The following is an 8,023-nucleotide window of genomic DNA, read 5'->3' as shown; positions in this document are numbered from 1 at the left end:
TTTAAATAATCATGATTTTAATATTATTGTTCACACTCCAAATCGTAGTTAAATAAAAATAATCTAAATAAAAAGCAGGGTAAAAAACCATAATAAGCTATTGCTCTTCCAAATTTACGTATATCTGCCAAACTGAATTTCGTTTCAGCAATAAGCAAGATCATATATTTATATAATTCGAACCAGGTTGGTTTGAATTGCGTTTGGTAATAAATCGAACTAGGCCAGTTCGAATTACTTGTTGTGGGTTGTTAATAAATCGAACACGCATGGTTTGAACTAATAATGAATGTAATTCGAACCAGATTGGTTCGAATTATAGAGAGAGATGCTTGTGGAAGTAATTCGAACCAGGTCGGTTCGAATTACACAAATCCTAGTTCGAACCAGACCGGTTCGAATTAGTTGGAGATTGAGGCCTATATATATGGGTGTAAACATGAGTTAGTCTCATTAGAGGGAGTAAGATGGCTAGTGAGGAGAGTTTTATTGTTTTGGTTCACCACAGAGGATCTGTTAAGAGGAAAACCCATTCCGGAGTGAAGTTCACAGATAAGAATCCTCTCTGTATTGTCGTTACTCCTATGACGAGCTATGATGACCTTGTTAGAGCTGTACTGACGAAGCTCGGTCTGGAGGGTGCAAAGCAGGTTAAGAAGTTTTTCTATCGCATTTCAATCACGGTGCTACAGAATACCGTGAAGTATGATTGCTTCACGATTAGTAGTGATGTGGACTTGCAAGTAATGTTTCTTTGTCGGTGGCAGTTTCCGGAGGTGAGGACACCAGAGTTGTTGGCACGGCTGGTTGATGTGGTATCCAGCTCAGGCGGTTCGAACCGGAATACGACCAGTTTAGCCACTCCAGCAGGTTCTAGTTCCCGGCCTGTCGTTGCTTCTTCCTCCGTCCCTGTGTATCCACCAGTGGTCCAACCTGTCGCCTCCCCGTCTTTTGCTGTTGACCTCAATGACAGCGTAGGCGACGAGGTAGGGGCAAGGGAAAATATGCCGAACGCTTTAGTGGGTGTTGAACCGGTTGGCGTTGGAGACGGATTTTTGGATGATGCAGAGGAGGATGACGTCGAGCCGGATATGATTGACGATGACAGCGGTGATGATATTGGAGGGAGTGAGCCTGCATTGGTGGTAGGTGGTTCTAGCTCTGGCACACAGCAGTATCCACCACATTTTTCCTCTCTGGACTAGGATGCTATGAGGCAGGAGGGGGTATCTGGGCACTCAGTTGGATTCGGTGCTAGAGATGCGGAAGGGACTGCTGGTCTGACAGAGTTCCAGGCTATGAAGCACGGATTCTCTCATGGTGCCGGCGTATCCGTGTCGGACACGAATCCCATACCGACACTCGGTGGATACTTCAAATGAGCGTATTGGCAGCGTGTCTTCTTGCGGTGCAAAATTTTGGTGGAGCGGTCACGAATCTGAACGAGTCCGACCCGAATTTTGGTGGAGCGGTCACGAATCCGAACGAGTCTGACCCGATTCAGATGTTCATGAGACGGATCTTTCTACTGGACTGCAAATCTTCAATTGATTTTGTGATTTTATGACCCGATTAACCAATTTTTTCTTTATAATTGATTCATGATGGACTTGGAGGAGAAAAAATTGATATATTTTTTGTTAGCGAGATGGCAAGAGTAGATTAAAATTTTTTATTTTTTTTAATAATTGCATAATTTTAAGACTTTTTTTATGTAAGTATATTTACTCTTATATTTACAATATGATATTTTATTAATTTAATATATTATTTAAATTTTAATTCACAACGTATCCTAAACGTGTCGTATCCAATTTTTTATAAAAAGAACGTGTCGGCGTATCCGTGTCGTGTCGTATCCGTATCGCGTGTCGTATCGATGCTTCTTAGGTTCCAGGTTGGTCAGCAATTTCAGGATAAAGATGAGGTCCTGTTAAGTGTCAAGACTTACAGCATCCGGCGAGGGGTACAGTATAAGGTTGTGGAGTCTGATTATTGTCGGTATGTGGGCAAGTGTTCTAAGTTTGGGAATGGGTGCACATGGTTGATTCGACTGAGTCTGCGGCAGCGCAAGGGCATTTGGGAGGTCAAACGATACAATGGACCTCACACTTGTCTTGCCACCTCCATATCCAGTGACCACAGGAGTTTGGATTATCATGTGATATCGGCGTTCATTATGCCAATGGTTAGGACTGATGCATCCGTTAGCATCAAGGTGCTCCTGAATGCCACGGCAGCACACTTTGGGTTTAGGCCGACTTACCGGAGGGTCTGGATGGCGAAGCAGAAGGCTATTGCCCTCATCTACGGTGACTGGGATGAGTCATACAACGAGCTGCCCAGGTAGGTTTTGGGAGTCCAGTTGACGATGCCTGGAACTGTTGCAGTCCTAAGGACTAGCCCCGTTCGAGTTGGAGGGCAGGTAGACGATTCTCAATGTTATTTTCATAGGCTTTTCTGGATGTTTCCAACTTGCATCGAGGCATTCCGCCATTGCAAGCCACTAATCAGCATCGACGGCACCCATCTGTATGGCAAGTACGGGGGAACGTTGCTCATCGCAATTGCACAGGACGGGAACTCCAACATTCTACCTGTTGCATTCGCACTAGTAGAGGGTGAGAATGCTAAGTCCTGGACATTCTTTCTCTCCCACCTTCGTCAGCACGTGACACCGCAGCCGGGTCTGCTGGTTATATCGGACAGGCATAACGGCATCAAGGCTGCGCTAGAGGCTCCTGATGGAGGTTGGTTACCTCCATCTGCATACCGCGCATTCTGCATTCAACACGTAGCTGCTAATTTTGCCCTAACCTTCAAGGGCAAAGATGCACGGAGGCTTCTTGTGAATGCGGCGTATGCCAAGACCGAGGTTGAGTTTGATTACTTGTTTGATATACTGCGGTCTGAAGACCCGGCGATGTGTGAGTGGACGAACCGGATTGATTATTCATTGTGGACTCAGCATCGTGATGAGGGTCGGAGATTCGGTCACATGACGACGAATATCTCGGAATGTGTGAACTCAATCCTCAAGGGTGTCAGAAACCTACCGGTATCCTCACTAGTGAAGGCAACATATGGAAGGCTTGCCGAACTATTTGTTCGCAAGGGGAGAGAGACTGAGGCCCAGATGGGAACCGGACAACAATTCAGTCAACACTTGGTAAAGTGTATTGAGGCAAACCTGAAGACGGCGAGGTGCTTTGTGGTGACTTTGTATGACACGGATAATTCCGAGTTCACCGTGGCAGAAACCACTCCGAATGGTTCCTTCTCATTAGGTAGCTACAGAGCATCGCTTGCCTCTCGGACATGTGACTGCGGCTACTTCCAGGCGCTTCATTTTCCCTGTCAGCACGCGCTTGCATGTTGTGCCTACTCACGGGTAAATTGGACTACTTATGTTCACAGCGTGTACCAGATTAGTTCGGTATTCAGTGTGTATCGGATGGGATTTACCCCTCCCATTCCAGAGGGATTCTGGCCACCATACGACGGGCCTACTGTCATACCGGACCCTGACAAGAGGCATGCGAGAGAGGGTCGTCCGAGGTCCACCAGGATACGAACAAATATGGACGAGGCAGATCCGACAGAGTTGCCCACAGCTTGGTGGATCGTCCCACACTGGAGGCCCTTAGTAGCCATGTTATTAGCGTTAGTACTTATTTTAGTTAAGTTTTAATGTTGATTTTTCTAATATAATGTATTGTGCATGCTGCGTTGAGTAATGAATATGTTATGTTTCACTTTGAGTCTTATGAATAGTCCCCTAAATGCAAAATTTAATAAATAAATGTCATAACAGACTGTTTAATGGTGCGATGATGAAAAAAAATATCACTGATAACAACTGCTAAACATCATTTTTCAAAGTACATATCAATCAACAAACAACAAAGGAAAACATCTCTAAAATAAGAACAAAGTAACTCAGCTCCAAAATAACAACAAATTTATACATTAATGAACTCTAAGGAACAAAATACATGAAAAGTGAATCATCTAAACAGATGCGAGCCCGTAAAGCAACGACGGGGAACCCGTGCTCTCTGACCTCTGCGAATAAAAGGCTCCTCATCCTCGATCTCATCGGCGTCCTCGTCCGGGGCAGACTGTGCCGGTGGCGCAAAATGGACGGGGGCAGCAGACGACCCAGCAAAAGACTCTGAGGCCGCAGCGTAGGCAGATGGTGGGGTGCCTCCCAAACCAAAATGATCACCAACAGATGTCGTAGGAGGCTCGTTCAGATCAACATCTAACGGTGCATGCGTGCCGGATGTCTCACCACGCCTCCTGGCCGGCACGTCCTCCTGCATGATGGCGGTAATGTCCGCTAGAAACTGTGGACTCCCGAAGTCCGGATCAAGCGTATCTGCGCCAAGGAAGTCTGACCACTGTGATCCCGTAATAACTAATGGGGGTACCCTCCTGCTGAGGCTGGTCATGGGCGGGTACACCGACGAAATAATCCCCGAGAGGCCCAGACCCAAGTCCAATGTCACCAGGCTCACCCTCATCACCTATGCCTGACCCATACCACTCACCTCTATGTCCGCCATGGAGGTACTAACACCACCAACTGCAACAGCCTCGGCACCATCCCCGCCCTCCGGACCATGATGATCGTCGTCATAGTCATGAGGGTCACGACGACGGACGTCTGCCGCACCACGCCCTCTCTGTCTCCCTCGCCGGCCTCCTCGTCCGCCTCTAGCAGGACCAGCTCCGTCATCAGCGTCAATAGCCGCATCTAGCCACCTCCACTCACGCTGGCTCCGTCGTGTTCCCACACGAGCCCTCCTCTCAACCCTCCGCCTGTCAGGCACGTCCTCAGGACGATCCATGTCAGGAACTCGCCCGGCACCCCGCTGTGAGGCCTCAACTGGAATAGGAACGGCTCTCGGATCCCCCAACTGCATATCCGGAGACAGGAACCTCTTACCATGCTGACTCCACCACTCGAGAAACAACTGCGAGGGTCCAGGATCGGCAACAACATCAAACCTCAGCACCATGTCCGCACGGGACTCCCAATGCAGATGCCACCTCCGAAGATCGTACGGGAACCAACGATCGCCGCCTCTGCCGTCCTTCAACATCAGAAAGTCGATGTTCCGTGCGGGATTCGGAGGGGGCTGCACCCCTCCGAACTACGAAAGAACCCTATCAATCTGATGCCACTCTATGACGGCAAAGTAGATCAGCGACGTCACAGACCACCACAACTCCATATGCCTAGGCTCCAGAACCTCTGGATGCACAACCTGAAGTACCTCGGGAGTGCTGTACGGCATCCAGATAAACTGCACAGAAAACTCTCCATACTCAGGGCATATCATAAAGTCTGCTAAAATAAAAAAACTCATTAAGTAGCGTACTCACCTCCCTGTCCTGTAACCGGTCTATCCTAAGCCTCCACATCTCCACTCTAGGACCCTTCTCGCTAGCAGAAGGGTTGTATCCTGACCACCTGCATAATACATGTGTCGTATGGCTAGTTAAATGTGTCTTAAGGGTTTCTAATACATTAATAATGAACATGGATATATTTATACTAAAATGAAATAGAGAAGGATGGGTAGAGTACCTCGACGCCAATGGCCAGCTGATCGTGTCAAACCCAGAAGGCCTAAACCGAGGAAATCGCTAGAAGATCCAAGACTGAAGTAGCTGAAGTGGGCCCGCTAACTTGACCACATGTCTGTTCGCCACATGGCACATGCACCGGTACAACCATGCCAGTGCTGTAGAACCCCAGCTATAGGTACCCATCTCCTCCAGCCTGGCTACGTAGGGAAGCCATCTAATGTGAATGCGGTTGCCAGACTTGTCCCCAAATAGCTGCGTACCCAACAACATCATAATGTACACACGGGCATATCGCTGCACAGTCTCGTCATCTGCTCCATCGGGGCACTCACCAAAAGTCTCCTGAAACCAGCTGCAGTTCACTGCGTACTTCTGAACCTGGCTGGGAGGAGGAACCACTCCAAGCAGCTCCTGGAACCACACCCAGGCTGGACGGCCACCCTGGATGTATAAATGGAACTCTGACAGGCAGCCGCTCACGTAACGCCCGTCCACGGGCAAACCCAACTGGTATGCCACGTCCTGAAGTGTGATCGTGCACTCTCCGAACAGCATGTGAAAGGTGTGCGTCTCCGGACGCCATCGCTCGACAAATGCACTGACAAGGGCCTCGTCTAACCGGAACCATCTATCGTTCAGCCTTGCAAGATGGTATAGTCCTGCCATCTGCAAGTACGGAACGTATCTGTCATCTAGTCACATGCCCTGCTACCGCCGCATGCTCCTAATGCATCCTTGGGGCTGCACATGACATTAACCGCATTATTATAACCAACTTACATAAAACAATTAGCACGTTCCACTAACATAAACCACCAACATAAAACCGGCTAACATAAAACCGGCTAACATAAAACAGCTAACATAAATCCGGCTTACATAAAACTGCTAACGTAAAACCGGCTAACATAAAACCGACAAACATAAAACCGGCTAACATAAAACAGCTAACATAAAGTAGCTAACATAAAACAACTAACACAAACCACTAACATAGAACAACTAAACCACCAACATAAAACAACCAACATAAAACAACTTGCGTTAACCACTAACAAAAACCGCTACTAGAAATCACTAAAAGAAACCACCTACATAAACCACCAACTGAAGCACCATCTAGCATGAACATGCCACTACAACCGCATGCAAAACCAATAACTCAAAAATACCACTACCACAAACTTATTTCTGTACTAACCTCCTCGTTGATGACCCCTGCTATATGAGCGACTCCGTCCAAGCGATATAACCGTGCCGGATCGTCCCCCATTCAGCAGAGTATTCCGTTCAGGTCTTCGTCGGAGAGAATCTGGGTCGTTTTCTTTGGGATTTGGTGGGGTTGGAGAAGGGAAGAATGGTTCGAATGAGGCTGATTCGAACTCCTTATATAGCCGAATCATGAGTAATTCGAACTAGCTTGGTTCGAATTACTCTTCCCTAAAAGCGAACCAGCTTGGTTCGAATTACGTGCAACGCTTTCCAATGAGTAATTCGAACTAGTTTGGTTCGAATTATGAGCGTTTTGAGTTCGAACCTCCTTGGTTCGAATTATGCACATACCATTCTTACCCTAATTCGAACTTGACTGGTTCGATTTATTCACGTTTGTAGTTCGAACCACACTGGTTCGATTTATATATAAATATCCCTTGGTTTATTGCTGAAACGATTTTCGTTTTGGCTGATATACGTAAATTTTGGAGAGCATTGGCTTATTATGGTTTTTTACCCTAAAAAACATAATTCTATCATATTTTTTTTTGCCGTAGTTAAGATTGACCTACTGAATTTTTCTACCACACTTTTTTAGCTATAAAATTTGTTTTGGTAGCAAATTTGAGATATGGTAATTTGACTTTACTATTAACATGGATTCGTGACAAAAGTTTCGTTGCAAAACGCCTCTTTTTGTAGTAGTAGTAGTAGTGACAGGTATTGTTGAGTAGCATTATCAATCTTGTAGAGTAAAATATTGCTACCATATACGTGGATGTGGATGGTTAGATACATCTAACCTAATCCATATTCATTATAATGAAGGATAAAGAAATTTATTAAAAAAAAATTAATTAGTTCATGTCCCAGAATATTGAGATAATTAGATCTTTTATTATACCATTAGTAAAAGTTTAATCTAACCTTTATACGTGAAATGTTAACTTGGTGAAGTATGGAATTAGCAAAAATCTTATTTATTTTTATTTATATAGACAAAACGATATCGTATGTGATTATAAATAATATAATACATTTGTGTTTGGTATTAAAAAGTTAGACATGCTAATTTAGAAGGTAATAATACAATTTTTATCCAATAATTTTTTAGATCAACATTCCACGTATATAATTTAAGATAAATATAAAATTTGCATATAATTTACGAATAATTTGTATTTGATATTATGAACAGTCACTTTGTTTT

General features: G+C 45.3%; 1 pseudogene; it reads left to right on the top strand.

The window, feature by feature from the left end:
* Positions 1-467: 467 nt before the first annotated feature.
* Positions 468-7,212, top strand: LOC130979543 (uncharacterized; annotated as a pseudogene).
* The last annotated feature ends 811 nt before the right edge of the window (positions 7,213-8,023 follow it).

The sequence above is a fragment of the Arachis stenosperma genome, chromosome 5 (genome assembly GCF_014773155.1).
Source record: "Arachis stenosperma cultivar V10309 chromosome 5, arast.V10309.gnm1.PFL2, whole genome shotgun sequence".
NCBI classification, from domain to species: domain Eukaryota; kingdom Viridiplantae; phylum Streptophyta; class Magnoliopsida; order Fabales; family Fabaceae; genus Arachis; species Arachis stenosperma.
This window is presented reverse-complemented; position numbering and strand designations above follow the sequence as displayed.